Source organism: Rattus norvegicus, chromosome 14 (assembly GCF_021556685.1).
Source record: "Rattus norvegicus strain SHRSP/BbbUtx chromosome 14, alternate assembly SHRSP_T2T, whole genome shotgun sequence".
Taxonomy (NCBI): Eukaryota; Metazoa; Chordata; class Mammalia; order Rodentia; family Muridae; genus Rattus; species Rattus norvegicus.
The window spans coordinates 62,478,600-62,498,871 of record NC_141547.1 but is presented as its reverse complement, the minus strand read 5'-3'; the positions used below and the strand labels follow the sequence as shown (position 1 = coordinate 62,498,871).

Below are 20,272 nucleotides of genomic sequence, written 5' to 3'. Positions count from 1 at the left end.
TGGAGAGATGACTCACTGGTTAAGAGCACTGACTGCTCTTCCAGAGGTCCTGAGTTCAATTCCCAGCAACCAGATGGTGGCTCACAACCATCTGTAATAGGATCTGATGCTATCTTCTGGTGTGTCTGAAGACATCTACAGTGTGTATTCACATAGATAAAATAAATAAATCTTTAAAAATAGAATAAGAGCTCTCAGCTGGCCTCCATTATTGCTATTATTGTTAGAATTCCCAAGTCAATATTGTTTACTTTTTCACCTGTTTATTTTTTAATTACTTTTATCCATCTTGTATGTATATACATGTTTGTGTTTGAATATTCGTGGAGCAAACTGAAGACAACTTCCACCAAGTGGGTCCTGGGAGTTGAACTTGGGTCTTCAGGCTTGGTAGCAAGCCCCTTTTCCCATTGAGTCACCTCATCAGCCCGTCAATAATTTTTCAATTCACTGTTTGCTTTTTTCTCTCACCCCTTCCTTCTGGTTTTGCTTTTCTTGCTAAAAGGAAAAAAAAAATCACATTTGGTGATTTTGTTTAGTAAGATGATGTTAGCAATAAAAATTCCAAGACTTTTATATCTAAAATGTACTTTTCTACTCTCTCTGCATAATGGCTTGGCTAGACTGCTCGGCTGTCCTCTCTGTCCCTGCTATAGGACTCCCATTAAAGACCGATTGTAGATTCTGCAACTCCCGCCCCTGTGAGCTGCATTCAGAATGATCTCCTTAAAGCTGCCTGTTTATTTATTCTGCCTTCTGATTTGTGTGTCGTGTAATGTGCTCATTGAATTTTTAATTTAAATGACTATTTTATGTCTAGAAGCCCAGTTGCGTTTGTTTTTAAATCCTCCTCTCTGCCTTTAATGCTGTTGTCTCATCTCTTCTGTTTCGCTGTGTGTCCCAGTGACATGACTGTAAGATCTCTTGGAAATTGTTTTGTGTAGCAGTTACTTTTCTTGTTGCTGTGACCAAAACGCCTGACTGAACCAGTTTAAGGAGAACGATGGACGGCCAGTGAGTAGGGCGGGCACCTGCCTCCACTCCCAATGACCTGTGCTCAATGCGGACTTCCTGGACACACATGCTGGAAAGAGGGAGTGGACTCCTGAGAGTTGTCTACATATGCACGAGCCCATAATAAATAAAGACATAAATGAAAAAATTTTTTAAAAGCAATTTAAGGAAGGGTGGATTTATGTAGTACAACCAATTTAAGCTTATCCCTAGCTTGCAAATCAATGAGACTCAGCTATGGTTATTTCATTTGGCTTTGACAGTTTCTGGGAGGTAACCCCTAATCTAATCTACTCTTGTAACTGCTGGCCTGGCTACTTCCTAGCGGTGTACCCCAGATACTTGCTGGTTCTCCTGGCCAGTGTCCATGGTTCATTTCCCCTCTATCCCAATCTGGGGTTTCTGCCTCACCTTGATCATTCAGTTCCCAGATAAAACACACACACACACAACCTTTATAATAGACCTTAAATAGCACAAGAGCTGGGAAGGTATTTACCCTCTATCCCTGAGTTACTGCTGTGTTCTATCTTGACTGCTCTTAACTCCCTCAGGGCCACATTTTCATGATTCACCTAATCCTTGGTAGCTTCTCTTTCCTCTTCACCTTCTTCCTCTTCCTTCTCTTCCTGGTCTCTCCTCCTCCAATCAGGTCACTTCAAACCCAGCTACCTCTAACTGCTCCAGTAATTGGCTGAAGCTGATTTTATTTAACCAATAGTTTTAAATCAAGGAAGAAGGTTTGCACAACAAAAGCTTGTAAACAGGAGAAGTCACTCATTGGCCTAGACCTTCCAGGATAGAATTCAGCATTATGATACATGGTGGTAGACCACCCTCAGCAGGTCTATTTTGTGGAACGTTTGAGTATTCAATCTATCCTGGTGGGAAAGGCGTGGAGGCAGGAGCCTGAGGCAGCTGGCTGCTTTGTACCCTCCAGCAGAAAGCAGAGATAAGGCCTCTCTCTGTCTCTGTCTCTCTCTTCCCTAGTGTGCATGCATGTGTGTGTGTGTGTGTGTGTGTGTGTGTGTGTGTGTGTGTGTGTGTGTGTGTGTGTGAGAGAGAGAGAGAGAGAGAGAGAGAGAGAGAGAGAGAGAGAGAGAGAGAGGGCAGCTTTATGAAATCAGTGATCTTTAAACAGTGTTGAGGCAGCCCCCTCACTGTTTCCCGGTGTGTATTCCTGGCTACTTGGTCCTTGAGCTTTTCTTGTGGTTCTTCTGTCACTGCCTTCCATCCTGCCTGAAGAGTGCTGGCTTTATAGAGATGCACCTACAAATTCCAGCTTTTTTATGCAGACTTCAGCAACGGAACTCAGGCTGTCAGGTTTGTACACTAAGCCCTTTTACCTGCTGAGCCATCCTGCTAGCCCTTCACTTTCTCCTTTTTTATTCAGTCCAGGGTCCCAGTCCATGAAATGCCCACAGTGGGAGTAGGTCTTCTCTCCTTATTTAACCCTCTTTGGGTCTGGAGAAGTAGCTTTTAGCATTCGGGAGGCTCAGAGTTGGATCCCAAACAAACACTGCATAAATAGAGCTTGGTGATACTTGAGAGATAGAAGGAAGAAGGTCAGAAGTTCAAGGTCATCTTTTGCTATGTGACAAATTCCAGGCTGGTCCAAAATTGAGAAAAGCCGTCTCAAAAACAAACAAATACTCCCCAAACAGTTGCTTTTACTGGGCATATCGGTCAACCGGAAGCACTGGGTTCCATTTGAAGTAGAGCAAAGACAAATCTCTTTACCCTGTATCATCCTGTGCAAGGAAAGTAGTACGAACAAAATTCCAAGCACATGGCCCGCCCTCCTACAAGACTGTTGTAGAACGCGGTAGTGTGTATAGAGCTGGACAGATGGACTCAGCAATCTGGTTCCAGCCTCCTTCCTGGCCACGCCCCTGCCCCACCCACCCTTGGGAATCCAGGAAAGGGAGGGGCTCCATCCACATTCTCACTACCTGGCAGAGCTGTTCACTCTCTCCTGCTTAGACACTGGTACTGCCTCATCACTTGAGGTGCTAATTGGATGGGGCTTTCCCAGTCAGAGGCTGGCTGTCCTGACCAGAAGGTTGTTGTTTCCAAAAACAAGTTTCCATTCCTTTGCACAAATAACACAGTGACCTGCACAGGAAACAGCCGACAGGTGCGTTCGCGGTCCATTACTAATTCCACTTCCAAGCAGGGTAATGACTGACCAAATGGCCTTAATTTAGAAAGAGAAGTGTGAAGACAAAATTCCAATCATTCCAGAGCTTAAATAAATCATTTATTGAGGCCAGGCAATGGAACAAAAGATGCCTGTCACCCCAGCACTCAGGAGGCTGAGGCAGGAGGATTGTAAGTGTGATGGCAGCCTGAGCTACATATCGAGACTGTAATTAACTAATTTTACTTAATTGCTGAATATGGGTAGAGTGTTTATTTAGCAAGCATAAGACTGGGTTTGAGCTCCTACAACCCCCTCCCATTCTTAAAAAAATTGCCAATAGTCCTGTTTCTTCAATAATGAATATGGATAAAAAGATACAGGTGGCTACTATCAGGAAAATATAAGTGAAAAGTACAGTGAAGCATCTGGCTCAATACAGAATAGATATTAGAAAAAATATTGATAATAATGGGAGAAGGGGGAGTTGGAGAGATGGCTCAGTGGTTAAGAGCACTGATTGCCCTTCCAGAGGTCCTGAGTTCAGTTCCCAGGAACCACATGGTGGCTCACAACCAACTGTAATGGGATCTGATGCCCTCTTCTGGTGTGTCTGAAGATAGCTACAGTGGACTTACATAAAATAATAAATAAATCTTAAAAAATGAAAAAGTTACTCAGAGGAAGAGGAAGTGTTCTTCCAGTTTCTAAAAAGAAAAAAGAAAGAAAGAAGAAAAAAAGAAAATTTTCTTCATTCTGGTGGGAATGTGTGGAGGGCAGCATGGATGTTCCTGGAAATTTTGAGCTAGCCGTAGCCTGTGACCCAGACTTCCAACTCTGGGATGTTTACTCACAGAAACTGAAATTAACATATGAGATAGGCATGTGCCTATGTTTGTCTGTTTCAGCATTATTATTCACAAGAGTTAAGATATGGAATAGACAAAGAAACTCACAAGGGATGAATAGGCCAGGCATGGTGGTTCAGGTCTTTAATCCCAGCACTCAGAGGCAGATGGATCTCTGTGAGTAAGAGGCCAGCCTGGTCTACATAATGAGTCAGGGCTACATAGTGTGATTCTGTCTATAAATAAATCAATACATCAATAAATCAATAAATAAGAGAGATGCTATGGAGATGGCTCAGTGAGTAAAGTGTTCATTCAAGTCCAGGACCTGCGTTCAGCCCTCCAACACCCCATAAAAAGGCCTGGTGTGTTGGCCCATGCTTGTAATCCTGGTGTGAGGGAGGCAGAGATGGGAGAATCCTGGGGACTCACTGGCCAGCTGGTTTAGCCAATCAGTGATCTCCAGCCTAGCGTGCCACCCTGTCTCAAAAAATAAGGTGGAGGAAGAGAGGATGGCATCCTATGTTGACCTCTGGACTCTATACACACACACACACACACACACACACACACACACACACACACACACACACACACACAATGAGTGGGTAAAGAAAATGTGAGAAAAAATGGGTAGAACTGAAGGATAGATGTTACATGAAATAAACCAGATGTAGAAAGAGAAGCGCCCCGAGTTCTCAACCCAAATAGAATGGCGGGCGGTGATTTGAGGCTGGGAAAGAGTAGGGGGAGCTGGATTTGACCATTTCATACTATATATGCACACGTTGGAATGTGACATAAATACGGTTGATAGATGTTAAACAAAGGGAAAAAGGAAATTTGAAAATCCTGAAGGCCGAGTACCCAGAGAGAATGGTGACTCAGAAAGAAACTTCAGAGTTGAATCTTGGGAAGAGTTCCCAGCGCCCTTGTCACTGGAAACAAAGCTGAATGGAAGATGATTTTCCTTCTCCTACCAGGGCAGAAAGCGAAGATTCTAATCTTCCACGAGGATTGAGTCTGGGACCCCCGTGAGGAGGGCTAGCTAGCACAAGCACCTGAGGTCGTGTGGACAGCGTCTGGCAGAGCAGACGCACCTGCACTCGAGGCTGAGCACACCGAGCGTGGATCAGCCCCACCACAAACAAGGGACGCCTCAGACGAGTAGAGGGAATAAATGCATTGCATACTATTTGGAAAAAAGAATTCCATTCAGGGCAGAAGTGTGTGCAGAGTGTGTTATTAAATGTGAATCAATGGGCTGGAGAGGTAGCTCAGTGGTTAAGAGCACCGACTGCTCTTCCAGAGGCCCTGAGTTCAAATCTGAGCAATCACATGGTGGTTCCCAACCATCTGTAATGGGATCCGACGCCCTCTTCTGGTGTGTCTGAAGACAGCTACAGGGTACTCATCTACATAAAATAAATAAATCTTAAAAAAAAAAAAAAAAGGAAGCAAAGCAAAGCTGCAAAAGCAGGTGGGGTTAAGCCACGCTCGCAGCCAATGGGTCCTGCTCCCGTGGCTTAGAAGGAGGTTTTGTTGTCTTTTGTTTTGTTTCTGAGACAGGGTCTGGCTCTGTTGAGTATCTGTTTGAGTTTTAGCTCTGCCACTTTGTGTGGACAAAGGCTCTTTTCCTAGAGGGAGATAAAATCATGCCCACCTCAAAGTGTCATGGAGAGGCCAAAAGATGCTGCTTTAGTGGTGGAGCAATGGTCCAGACAGAATATGACAGTCACAGGGCCTTACGCTTACTTGGTTTGCTCCTTGAGAGATCAAAGAGCTGAGGACATGTGCTTTTAGCAAGCTTTCTAGAAACAAAATATTTCTTTTTATGCTATGAGTGTTTTGTGGCAAAAATGTGCACCACAAGCATGCAGTACCGGGGAGGCCAGAAGAGGGCAGTGCATCCCCTCTAACTGGAGCTGCATATGCTTGTAAGCTACCATGTCAGTACCTCAAACTGCACCCTAGTTCTTTCTAAGATCAGCTAGTGGTACTTTTGACCAGCTGTCTGTCCAGCCCCAATCACACACACACACACACACACACACACACACACACACACACACACACACACTCTATTCCTTGAAGCCTGGTGGTGCAGGCACATGCCTTTAATCCCAGCACTGGGGAGGCAGAGGCTGGCCTGAGGTATACAGAAAGTTCCAGGACAGCCAGAGCTTCACAGAGAAACCTTGTTTTGAAAAACCCAAAACCCAAACAGAATATTCCTCGTGCTTCTGAAATGCAAATCTACCTATTAGAGCCTCAGTTCCTGGTCTGGGCCACCCTTCTATTTAGCCATCAAGGGGGAGGTGGGTGATGCTAAGGGTTTTGGCAATGTCCTAGGGCTGAGTCCTTTGGCACTGCCCTCTGGACTCTCCTCCATTCCTCTCCCAAAGATTACAGGGTTGGGGATTTAGCTCAGTGGTAGAGCACTTGCCTAGCAAGCGCAAGGCCCTGGGTTCGGTCCTCAGCTCCGAGGGGGGAAAAAAAAAACAAAGACAAAAAACAAGATAACTGGCAAAGATTACATCTGGTCCAGCAGCACTAAAGAGTTTGGGGGATATGGTATTGGGTTGAGATACAATCTCTTTTTCTATGTAATCACTTTATGATTTATGGCAAATTGCTTAAGCTCTGTGAGAGCCTGTTTCCTCCTTTGTAAGACTTAGGAAAATAAACATGTCCACAAGTCAAAGCTCAAGCTCCTGGGGTGTGCAGGAGACAATGCCTGAAAAGTATTCCGCAGGAGACCCTGCCTCAAACAAAACAAAACAAAACAAAACAAAACCCCCCAAAACAAACAAACAAAACAAAACAACTTTACTCTCCAAACCAGGAGTTTGATGAACCTCCAGGCATCCCCTAGGGTAATGTAGGCAGCTCTCTTAGAGCTGTGTTTAGCCTCTGGGGAGAAAGGAAACAATAATATAATGTGGTGGACTTAAACCTGAGAGACTGGGAATTCTGGTTTTGGCTGGCACTGGCTGAGACTGGCTGGCACAAGGGTTGGGCCCTTTAATGCTGGAAAGTTCTTTCTGGTTTTCCCTTAGGAGAGAGAGTAATGTTGCTGCAGGTACTAGGTTACAGGTCTCCCAGTGAGCTGCATCCCAGCCCACCATGATGTGAAAGGATCGCAAGGCTCATGGGGCTGCTGTAAGGCAGATGTGGGGGCTGGGAGGTTGTGGTCCTTGAAGGACATTTTCAGCTCCCAATCCACTCCACTTCCCTACCTGGCCAGGTACACGTTGGAGTCAGACACTTCCAGAGACAAGTGCAGCCACTGACTAAGTCTCTTTGAGATGGAAGGCTCGAGAGACTAAGGCGTCCCTCAAGTACTCATGGGTGAGCCATTTTAAATGTTTTCAAGCTGGTGTATCCAGGCCAGCCAACTCCTTTCCTCTATGTCCAGGAGCCCAAGGGGCCTCTTCCTTTTCCTGGAGGCGATTATAGATGGTGGAGTAGAAAAAAATGGTCTCCAAGGGCCGGAGAAATAATTCGAAATTCGGGCTGCCAGAGCCCCTGTCATTAAAGGGCCAGGCCTTAGTTCCTCACCAGCATTTATCACCTGCCTGTCTGACAAGCAGGTTGAGGAGGGGCTCTGTCTTCTGTTTTCTAATGTAGGGTGTGGGAAAGAAAGCCTGTCCTCTTCCTGGCTGGCTGGGGCATTGACCCCAGAAACAGCTAGAGTTGAAAAGGCTGGTTTCAGGGAGGGGATGGGTTGGGCCCCAGCCAACTCCTTTCTTGCCTTCTGGACCAGAGGAGATGGCATGTGTAAGTGAGGCAAACAGAGGAGAGAGCCACTAAACACAGGCCCAACTTCGAGTCTGCAGCAAAGGCCTGGTTCGGGCCTTTGCAAGTTTTGTTTGTTAATATGCTAAAACCATTTAGTTAATAACAACATAATGGATTAATCTTTTTTTAAATGACCTTAGGGCAGGGTATAGCAGCTCATGCCTTACTTGCAGCACCCAGAAGGCAGAGGCAGGCAGATGTTGGTGAATTTTAAGGTAACCTGGTTTGCCAAGTGAATTCCAGGCTAGCCAAGGCTGCACAGTGAGACCTTGTTTCAAAATTAAAAAAATAAAATCCTGGAAAGCACTTTATATTTGATACTAGTATTTGCTGCAAACGGTTTGCTGTTACACTCTCTTCTTTGTTAAGGGGAAACTAGGGGTTGAAACTCGGGGCTCCTCGTACATGCTAAGCCCGCCCTGTACCATGAAGCGAAACCCTAGTTCTGTTTTGTTCTTCTCTCGAGACAGGGTCTTCCTGTGTTACCTAAACTGCCCTGGAATTCATGATCCTCTCGTATGAACCCATCAAGTGCTGTGATTATAGGTGTGAGAAGGCTTACCTGGCCTTTTAATATATTGCTATTTTTATAGAACACTGGCTATGGTGGGAGATGCCAGTCACAGTGTAGGAGGTGCCACTCACATTTGCTGCGTCCCTGTTGATGCTATTGATTTTGTCATTTTCTCTAGTGCTGATTAATCTCAGATAGTCTTATTCGGGAAGGGCTACCACCAGACATCATCTCCAGCCCACGGTCTCCATTTACAGGCAGCAGAGTGGCTGGAGGCACGAAGGTGTGGACTTATTTACAGACTCAAGACATTGCAGACAAACCTAGACACGGAGCCTGGGGCCTGCTTCTGTCTGATGCGCAGCTGGAAACACTACCTAGAAAACAGATCCTAACCTAACAAGCGGACACCGGCTCTTTGTTACCTAGACTCGCCAAGGCCGGCCCTGGCTTCCCTAGCCTGCAGAGAGGTTCACAGAGGACTAGGGGATGGAGGAGCCAGAGATCTGCACGGTGATGCCAGAAACCCACCTGTTAGGTTGCTCTGCAGAGCCTGGCGAGGGACGTGGTGAAGGATGCTACACGTTTTTCCATTCAGGACACAGCCTCAAAGCGGGAGGACCCACTTCCTCTTACCATTCCTGCAGTGAGGCGCCAGCTGCTCCAGTTTTGAGCAAAGGCATTGATATTGAGTGGATTACCAGAATATTCTACATGCCTGGTGCCTCCAGACTCCAACCTGTTCTGAAAGAATACAATGCCAATTGGTAAAAAAAAAAAAAAAAAAAAAAAGAGGTTGCAAATGAAGACTTGGTTTTGTAAAGGATCTTTCTGACCACCCCACCCCAGAGGCCCTCATTTACATTCAAGTTGAACATCTCCCCCTTGAAGTGTGAACAATCAAAAGGCTCAAAATCTAAAACATTCTGAGTGCTAGTATGATAAATAAAAGTGAAAAATTCCACGTCTGTCCTTTTGAGACAGAACATGGTCACAGAACACAGGTACACTCAAAACATTACATAAAAAGATGCTCCAACATACAACAAAGACACATGCTCCACTATGTTCATAGCAGCCTTATTTATAATAGCCAGAAGCTTGGAAAGAACCCAGATGCCCTTCAACAGAGGAATGGATACAGAAAATGTGGTACATCTACACAATGGAGTACTACTCAGCTATCAAAAGCAACGACTTTGTGAAATTCATAGACAAATGGATGGAACTAGAAAATATCATCATGAGTGAGGTAACCCAATCACAGAAAAACACACTTGGTATGCACTCATTGATAAGTGGATATTAGCCCAAAAGCCCAGATTACCCAAGATACAATACACAGACCACAGGAAGCTCAAGAAGAAGGATGACCAAAATGCAGATGCTCCCACTCCTTCTTAAAAGGGGAAAAAAGAACATCCATAGCAGGAGATATGGAAGCAAAGTTTAGAGCAGCAGGCCATTCAGAGCCTGCCCCACATGTGGCCCATATATATACAGCCACCAAAACTAGATAAGATTGATGAAGCTAGAAAATGCATGCTGAAAGGGAAAGGATATAGATCTCTCCTGAGAGACACATCCAGAGCATGTCCAATACAGAGGTCAATGCTAGCAGCAAACCACTGACCTGAGAACAGGACCCCCTTGCGGGGAATTAGAGGAAGGATTGAAAGAGTTGAAGGAGCTTGCAAACCCATAAGAACAACAATGCCAACCAACCAGAGCTTCCAGGGACTAAACCACTACCAAAAGACTATACATAGACTGACCTAGGCCTCCAACTGCACATGTAGCAGAGAATAGCCTTTTTGGGGCACCAGTGGAAGGGGAAGCCCTTGGTCCTGCCAAGGTTGGACCCCCAGTGCAGGGGAATATGGAGGGGAGGCAGTAAGGGGGATGGGGGCTTATGGACAGGAAACCAGGAAAGGGAATAACATTTGAAATGTAAGTAAAGAAATATATCTAATAAAATAAAATTAAATTTAAAAAATAAACAAAAACAAGAAAAAAATTACCTTCCAAGTTGGAGAGCTGTGGGATCTCAAGCCCCGGGGAGAGGCTGAGCAGGAGCCAAGTGTTTCCAGCTCCAACACTCCAGTTCTGGCCTTTCCCAGCAGAGCATGAAGAGTCCTTTGTGAATTGGGGTCAAAGTGGTCAAATAATTGCTCAAGATGTGACCCTAGGCAAGAGCCTGCAATTTCCTAAATCTTGGGGTCTCACCTAGGAGAGGTTGTCAAGGGATCCCCTAAGTTTCTCAGCCCCGTGATCCCATAAATCTGTGCCGTCTTCGGGTTACGAGCAGGCTATGTGCACCGACTCTCATGCCAGGTGCACTGGTGCTGTGCGGGGCTTCAGGCCATGCGTGTGTAAGGTTAGCTACCTTTCCTGTAGCTCTAACAAAATACCAACGAAGCTGTGGTAAAACACCGTGACCAAAGCAGCGTATAAAAAAAGTGTGTCTTGGGCTTATAGTTTCAGAGGGTTAGGATCTGTGGTGGAGGGCACAGGATGGCAACAGGTGGTACCTATGGCAGCTGGGAACACACATCTTGGATCACATCTTGGAAACAGAGGACGAACAGAAAATGAGGCCTGGTTTTTGAAACCTCAAAGCCAGGCTGGAGAGATGGCTCAGTGGTTAAGGGCACTGACTGCTCTTCCAGAGGTCCTGAGTTCAAATCCCATCTGTGGTGGAATCTGATGCTCTCTTCTGGTGTGTCTGAGGATGGCAAGAGTGTACTTATATATAATACATTAATAAATCCTTAAAGAAAAGCAAAGCAATGTTTGAGAGATGGTTCTGCAATTATGAACACTGGATGCTCTTCCAGAGGACTCAGATTTGATCCCTGGCACCCACATGGCAGCTCACAACCTTCTGTCACACCAGTCACAGGGATAGAACTCCCTTTTCTGTGGCTAAGATAAAAAACTCAGGTGACAACAAATGCTGGCGAGGATGCGGAGAAAGAGGAACACTCCTCCATTGTTGGTGGGATTGCAGACTGGTACAACCATTCTGGAAATCAGTCTGGAGGTTCCTCAGAAAATTGGACATTGAACTGCCTGAGGACCTAGCTATACCTCTCTTGGGCATATACCCAAAAGATGCCCCAACATATAAAAAAGACACGTGCTCCACTGTGTTCATAGCAGCCTTATTTATAATAGCCAGAAGCTGGAAAGAACCCAGATGCCCTTCAACAGAGGAATGGATACAGAAAATGTGGTACATCTACACAATGGAATATTACTCAGCTATCAAAAACAATGACTTTATGAAATTCGTAGGCAAATGGTTGGAACTGGAAAATATTATCCTGAGTGAGGTAACCCAATCACAGAAAAACACACATGGTATGCACTCATTGATAAGTGGCTATTAGCCCAAATGCTTGAATTACCCTAGATGCCTAGAACACATGAAACTCAAGACGGATGATCAAAATGCGAATGCTTCACTCCTTCTTTAAAAGGGGAACAAGAATACTCTTGGCAGGGAATAGGGGAGGGGAACACCCATAAAGAAGGGGAGGGGGTGGGGTTAGGGGGAATGTTGGCCCGGAAACCAGGAAAGGGAATAACACTCGAAATGTAAATAAGAAATACTCAAGTTAATAAAAAAAAAAAAATAAAAGTAATCAACACATGCAAAAAAAAAAAAAAAGAATGAAGAACTCCCTTTTCTGGCCTCTGTAGGCACCGCATGTGTGTGGCATAGATACATTTGTGCAGGCAAAACACCTACACGCATAACAAAATTATTTTAAAAATAGAGGAGGGAGACAAAGCACTAGTATTTACACCTAGCTTTCTCTGTGGGTGCTTGGCTTGAATTCATCTCTTGAATTCATCTCCTTGAGCTTTGGTGGCAAGCACTTTGCTGACTCAGTTGTTTGTTTGCTTGTTTCTTTGTTAGAGATGGAGTCTCCTGTAGCTCAGGCTGGCCCTCTGAACTTGCTATGTAGCTAAGGCTGGCTGTGCACTTCTGATCATCCCACATCCACTTTCCAAGTGCTAGGATTTCACTGTTTCAGTTTTGTTCCACCATGCTGGGCTCTCACGGCTACGCTGTGGTGGAACTAGGGGAGGAACCCATGATGAATGTGGTGATCACTACCACTGAGCTACATTTCCAGGGTAGTGATCACTGCCGTGCTTCCTGGGTTCCATCCCTACCTCCACCACAGCATAGCTGTGTTTTTATGGGACTAGGACTGGATTTTCTATGTAGCCTAGGATAACCCTGAACTCCTATTCATAACTCCCGATCCTCCTGTCTCTGCTCTGCCTCCCCATGTGCAGAGGCTGCACACCATGCCAGATTAATTGAGTCATTTTTAAAGTAGGTGTTTTAACTGGGTGGTGGCACACACCTTTCCCAGCATTCAGGAGGCAGAAGCAGTCGGATCTTTGAGTTCCAGGCTAGCCTGGTCTACAGAGTGAACTCTAGGACAGCTATGGCTACACAGAGAAACCCTGTCTCAACAAACGAAAACACCCCAAAACCAAAAACAACAATAATAAAATAACAAAGTAGGCATTTTTTTCTTTTCTTTTCTTTTTTTTTTTTCAGAGCTGAGGACTGAACCCAGGGCCTTGTGCTTGCTAGGCAAGCGCTCTGCCACTGAGCTAAATCCCCAACCCCCAAAGTAGGCATTTTTAATTTTTTAAAAATTTTGTTGGTATAAGTGTTTTATCTGCATGTATGTCCATGTACCACATGCTTGCCTGGTAGTTGAAAAGGTCATGAGCCTCTTTGTGGGTGCTGAGAATCAAACCTGGGTCCTTTGCAAAAGCAAGTGACCTTAACCACTGAGCCATCTCTCTGCCCAGGTATTTTTACTTTTAAGTGAAAAGGCAAGTGTGATTTTTTTTTTTTGCATTTTTGTTTGTTTTAATCACATTTCTGCCCTTCTACAGAGTGCAGAAAAGACCTGAGAAGAAGCTGGATTGTAAAGTCATTTACATGCTGTTCACCTTATTCCAGAAGGGTCTCAGGCCAGAGTCACTGCTAGGAATTACAAGCAGCCAGACTGCTTATTCAAGAACTCCCATCCCTCAACTGTGAAAAACTGGTCCAAAGCTAGGATGGTGGGCACTCAGGGCTGAGGCAGGAGCCTTGAGAATTTGAGGCCAACTTGATCTGCACAGGAATATCCTGTCTCAAAAAATTATTTCAATGTATTACAACAGGATAACAGGATCAGATTTATTATTTTTTAGGTCTATTTATTATATATAAGTACACTGCAACTGTCTTCAGTTACACCAGATAAAGGCACTGGATCCCATTGCAGATGGTTGTAAGCCACCATGTGGTTGCTGGGATTTGAACTCAGGACCTCTGGAAGAACAGGCAGTGCTCTTAACCACTGAGCCATGTCACCAGCCCAGAGAAGCTTTGTAAAGCTCTTAGTGTCAACGTTCTCTCCCTCATGCAACCAGTTTGTCTCTGTCCTGACCATGCTTGGTCAGCCGACATCCTAACTCATCTGTGGTATCTTCGTGAGGAAGCCATGAGCCCCATGGTGGGGTGTTTACTTTGTGCTGTTAGTTTGTTACTATTGGTGCAGTGTGCACCTCACTGAAATGTGCAAGCTTATATGCCGTCACCAGGCCTCTTCCTTCATGAAGGCGAAAATTGTGATGTGTGCGATAGGCTCCAGGTATCTCTTATCTCATGGGGACATCAAAGACAGGGGTCCTGGTTCTTTACCAGGGAAAAGTCAGGTGAGGTGTTCTGTACTATATGACATTATAGTCAATGAGGGACGCATATGTAATGAATCCCTCAGGTTATGTCAGATCTAAAAATAAATCCTCATTCCCTGCAGCCTGGACTAAGCAATCTGTATCAAAACAAACAAACAAACAAACAAACAAACAAACAACCACATACCAGGCACAGCAGCACAAGCTTTTCAACCCTAGGACTCAGGAGACAGAAGGAGGTGATCTCTGTGAGTTTAAGCCTGGCCTGTATTACATAGCACAGACAGGACTACATATGAGACCCTGTCTTAAATGTTTTCCTATTATATGAAACCTAGGTGATGGCAGCACACTCTTTCAGCCCCAGCACTCCGGAGGCTGAGGCAGGCGATCTCTGAGTTTGAGGCCAACCTGGTCTATAGAACAAGTTCCAGGATAGCCAGGGCTACACAGAGAAACCCTGTCTCCAAAACAAAACAGAAGCAACAGCAAAATGTTTTACTATATAATAAGATAAACAAGCTAATCAAGAGAGCGATTTCCAAATTCAAATAGAGCTGGATGTGGGGCCTGCAAGCGGCTTGGGTCCTGTGTCTTTGCTTCGGTTTGTGGCCTATTCTACTGAAGGCCCAGAGATCTCAGCTTAGGAGACAGGATGGTGGGAAGCAGAGACACATCTCACGCTCTATGCCCTGGATGAGATCATTGCAGTGGGTGTACTCAGAGACCCTTTGATACCCTGACGTTTCCCAAAGAGTTGTCTCTTGCCCTGGGCAAGTCCCTCAACCCCTCCAGAACAGATATTTTCTTTCCCCATCATCCTGCAGGGATACTGCTCATCAGCCATTACTCTCATAACGAGTGGAACTAATCATACGCAGTGTGAACTGAAGGAACGGCATGGCAGCTGCCATTTTATTAAGCACCTACTGTGTGCCAGGCACCACACTTAGCACACTGCCTTCAGAGCTTGGTGAATGCCCATGGCAATCGTGTGTTAGGTGCTATTCTTAGTTCTACTTCTCAAGTCTGAAGACAATCTTAAAGAAATAGCTTCTAACTAAGCCACAAGTAGGGAGTCAGGCAAAGGGTTGCCTGCCTGGCTCACGAAGCAAGTTCTTAAACTGTTCTTCCTCCCAGCCCCAATACAGGGTTCCTCTGGGTACCTCTGACTGTCCTGGAACTCTCTCCGTAGATCAGGTGGTCTAGAATTCAGGGATCCATCTGCCTTTGCCTCCTGAGTGCTGGGATTAAAGGTGCCCACCACAACCATTGCTTCTTTAAATCTGGGAATCAAACACTAGGCCTCCTGTTTGTCAGGCAAGAGATCTACCTTCCTCTGCCTCCTGAGTGAATGCTGGGATTGAAGATATGCACCTCCACGCCCGGCATACCTCAAACTCCGGAGTGCTGAGATTATAGGCATGAGACACCATGCCCCATTTTGAATGAAACTCACCTCATAGCTTGTGATTTTGGGGTTCAAGAATTGCCACACAGACCGTAAGAACACTGGTCTTATTTTAGCAAGAATAGTTTATTGAACGGACACCCTGGCACTGAGTAGATCAGGACCACAAAAAGAAATCAAGAACCTAATTGGGTACCAGTCTGTTCTCAGGGCAGGTTTATAAGGAGAAACAAAAAAAACCCACAATGAGCCCATATGCAGATGCAGTGGTCAGCTCTGACTCAAGTCATTTTAGATGTAACAGTTCATATTGGCCTTTGACTTGATGGGTCCTACATAAAACTTTGTGGAATTTCTTAAGATTAACAAACATAACAAGGGATGTGGTCAGTGTGACCTTGTTGTGAGTCAGTCAGTGACTGGCAGGCATATGACAGCAACTATATGAAATAGCTGGCCGGCATGGACAAACAGGTACATGGAGAGGTAGAGTCAGACTACAACAAGATGCCTTCCAACTCTTGGTGATCCTCCTGCTCCAGCAGCCAAAGTGTTGGGAATATAGGCATAAGACACATACTTAGCTTATACCTTTTCAAATAAGTGATCTATATGTGTGTATATACATGTGTGTACACATACATACACATTTTTTTTGAGACAAGTTCTCTCTATGGTGTAGCTGTCCTGAAATTCCCTATGTAGATGAGGCTATCCACCTGCCTCTGGCTGAGTGCTGGGATTAAAGGGATGCACTGCACTCCACGTGGTGTAGACATTACTTTCTAGCTCTTTCTTCATTCTGGAATTTGGGCAGGGCCCCTTCCTCTGTGGGTCTTCAAGTTTCCACTCACTAGCTAATGCCAAGAACAGTCTTTCCACCCTGTCTCTCTGGGCTGTATTCAACTTCAGCACCTCACCTCTTCTGGGAAATCCCTCTTGGCACCTTTGAGACAAACTTTCATGACATCAGAGGTGCCGTGGGGTCCAAAAGATTCATCCAGCTCCAGGCTTAGAGCACAAGGTCAGTAAACCCAGGAGCGTGAACCTGCACTCTGGAGAGGGAGGAGACCTCAGGTCAGGGGACTGGGCTTGGACTCCAAAGCTCAGTTTCTGCTGCGTGGCCTGGGGCATCCCACCCAATGACCTGTCTCACCTTTAGTCACCTCTGCACTTTTTTTTTTTTTTGGAGATAAAATTTTTCTATGTCCTCTTAGCTATTCTAGAACTTACTCTGTAGACCAGGCTATCCTGGAACTCACACAGATCTACCTGCCTCTGCCTGGGTGTTGGGATTAAAGGTATGTGACCCAACCATTTGGCCTGAAGGAATTCCTTTTTTTTTTTTAAAGATTTATTTATTTTATGTATATGAGTACACTGTAGCTGTCAGACACACCAGAAGAGGGCATTGGATCCCATTACAGATGGTTGTGAGCCACCACGTGGTTCCTGGGAATTGAACTCGACCTCTGGAAGAACAGTCAGTGCTCCTAACCATTGAGCCATCTCTCCAGTCCAACCCTGAAGGAATTCTTAAAGAGACAATAGTAGTTAGGGTGTGGTGGCTCACTCCCTGTCTTTAGGAGGCTCAGGCAGGAGGCAGCCAGCCTGGGCTGGAATTGCTCTGTTTGGATATCTCTGCTTTTCTTAAAGAATCTTCCCCTTGATTTGGTTGTGGGTTTCGTTGTTGTTGGGTTGTCAGCTCCTGCTATTTAACCCAAGCTCCCTGCAATTCAGGACCCTCCTTCTTCCATTTCCAGAGTGCTGGGATTACTGTGTAAACCACCACAGTTTGATTATGTATCTGATTTCTGAAGGTCTACCAACATTCCAGTTAATCGCCAACCTAGCTGGTCATCCTCTTGACCTCCTCATGACCATTATAGTTACACTAGTAGGTGTAGCATCTGTTACTCTTCTGCTGTGGGTATGGTGCTGAGCATAGCAATGGGGGTAGGGGGCTGGGAGGGGTGAGGGTGGGTCTGAGAGGATGATAAGATGACTCTGCAGGATATAGCAAAAGGTTGAAACAGGGTCTCCTCCTGTGGTCTGGATGGGCCTATAACTCACTCTATTATCCTGGTTTGGCCTTGAACTCACAGTAATCTTCCTGCCTCAGCTTTCTGGGTGCTGGGATTACAGGTATGAGACACTATGACTGACTGTAAAATGACTCCTCGTCCTCAAGAAAGGAAGGTTAGTGTATGGTGGCTAAGTGGGCAGGGGTACAGGAGACAGGAAGTTAGGGTCCACACTGCTGCTGTTGACTAGCTGTAGAAAGGTCACTGGAACTCCTGTGCACAGAGATAAAATAAAGAGAGGCCCAGCTCTGGGTGTTACTGTGAGTTTGTGGTGATAAGAACTCAGGAGATGGCTTTGAGGTTGAGAACACTGGCTTCTCCTAAAGAGGAGCTGATTTTGGTTCCCAGCACCCACTCCAAATGGTTCACAATTATATAAATGTCTCCAGTTCCAAGTTCCACACCCTCTCCAGGCCTCCGTGAAACCTGCACACGTGTGGCATTCACTCACATACACATAAAAACAAAACCAACAACAATAATCTGGAGAAGACGTGATTTCCCGTGCTCAGCTAGCTGCCTGCAGCTCTCTGTGGAGCGTTGAGGCCTCCAGGGCTCTCCCCCTCCATGTTAGCATGTCTAATACTGTTGTCCTTTCTTGTTCAGCTCATGTCTGGCAATTATGTAGGCAAGACTGGATGGGTACAGCTGCTGACATTCCTAGGTTTACGGCAGTTGGTCACATAGTACCAAATGCTCAGCTCTGAAAACATATAGGCAAATAACAATATGCAGATTGAGCAGTTTATACTTACGTATTTAGGAATATATGCATATACATAAATAAAAACATGTATGTAATGACAGTTAATAAAAACAGAGGTCATGAATTTGAATGAGTTCTAGGAGTTCTAGGAGGGGTACATGTTAGGGTTTATAAGGAAATTATTTAATTATATTATGCTCTCAAAAAGTTAGAGAAATAATTTTAAAATGAAACTGAAACCTCATTTCGTGGCTTCAGTTACATGAGTGCTGGTGTCACAAGGAATGTTAACAGAGTTAATGGACAGTGAACAGCTGGGTGTGAGGCAGGAGGATTGCCACAAGTGCCAGGCCCATCAGTAAGGCCCTGTAGCAGAAAGGAGAGACACACATGGAGAAGCTGGTGACGTGACTCAGTTGATAGAGCGCTTGCCCAAGAGTCACAAAACCCTGGCTTCAATTCCCAGCATGGCGCGTTACAAGGGCATCATGGGGTTCACCTGCAATCCCAGCACTTGAAGGGTGGGGTTCACCTGCAATCCCAGCACTTGAAGGGTGGCTCTATTCCAGAAGAGACTGGAATTTGAGGGGCGTTTGTAGGAAGCTTGGGTGTGCTGTGGTCTTCCAAGAGGCTCAGCAGGTTAAAGGTTATCCTTGGTGAGAGCAAGTCGGAGTCCTTGTGAACCCCTGTCAGGTGAAGAAAGTGTGGTGTGTAAACGATGAAATGCACGAGGGAGAAGGAAGAGCTCCTCTCAGAAAGGAAGGAACCCGTGTTTCTGGACCAGAGACACTGCCTTCCAAACTCTGAGACACCGAGCAGTCACCAGATCCCTTTGAATTCCAGTTTCCCATTGGCACACCCTAGGCTTATCAGAAAATTCCAGATTTACCCAGACACAAAGCCCTTCCTTATCTGGGTTTACTGCTGTTCCTACTCTCTCAGATGAAAAGGCAAAGACTTTCCAGGAGTTGGGAAACGGGTAAGAGGTCAGAGCTTCCCCTGACTAATCGGGAAGACTCCTGGCAGTGAGAGGGTTTTTGAGTTTAAAAGGAGGCAAAGAAATCTCACTTGAAATCAGGAAAAAGGTGAGAATAATGTTCTAGTCAAAAAATGTGTAGACTTGGGATTGGTGAGATGGCTTAGTAGGTCAAAGAGCTGCACAAGCCGATCGATGACTCGGTGTCATCCCGGGAACCAACAGCCAACGGGGAAAACCAGCTACAGAAAGTTACCCTCTGACCTACTCTCTCTCTCTCTCTCTCTCTCTCTCTCCCTCTCTCTCTCTCTCTCTCTCTCTCTCTCTCTCTCTCTCTCTCTCTCTCTCACACACACACACACACACACACACACACACATTCACATATACTTAAACACATGTGCACAAAGGGACACATACACACATAGCCACTTACACATGTTCATATACATATAGACACACATACACATTCACACATACACACAATGTGCACTCATGGACACACATACATGCATACTCTCACACACACATGGACACACATACACATATTCACATACACATTATACACACACATTCCCACAAGGAAGGACACACATACACACCTCTCTCTCTCTCTCTCTCTCTCTCTCTCTCTCTCTCTCTCTCTCACACACACACACACACACACACAGAGGCACACAAATAAATAAGACTAGTGATATTTCTCAGTGGTGAAAGTGCTTGTCATCAAACCTTAGTTCCACCCCCAGAACCCACATAGTAGAAGGAATTGACACCTAAAAGTGGCCTCTAACTAGCACACATGCACAGTGGTATGTGGATGCCTCTCTTCCCAATAAATAAATTTAAAAAAATGTAACCAAAACATGTTTAAATGAGCTAGGAATAAGCCCCACATGTGGAGGTTACACAATATTCCTCTTCTTCAATGTGACAGAAACCTGAGACCCCCTCAACTGTCAGGAGGACCAGAGTGCACTGCTTATTTTCTGTAAAAGCCTCTCTCTGTACTTCCTCATGTAGGTCCTTCCGACTCTTGAGGGATGAAGGGCAGCTT

General features: G+C 45.3%; 1 long non-coding RNA gene across 3 annotated transcripts in view; it reads right to left on the bottom strand.

The window, feature by feature from the left end:
• Positions 1-256: 256 nt before the first annotated feature.
• LOC148001366 (uncharacterized) overlaps positions 257-20,272 on the bottom strand; it is a 46,045-nt gene continuing 26,029 nt past the window's right edge. The window contains exons 2-4 of one of the 3 annotated variants that reach the window (XR_015637049.1): positions 18,772-18,925; positions 8,849-9,061; positions 257-498 (exon numbers count right to left, since the gene is read on the bottom strand). This is a non-coding gene — a long non-coding RNA (uncharacterized LOC148001366). Of the gene's footprint in view, positions 499-8,848; positions 9,062-16,637; positions 18,926-20,272 lie in introns of those variants that run through there. The other 2 variants (XR_015637048.1, XR_015637047.1) reach the window with 2 other exon arrangements.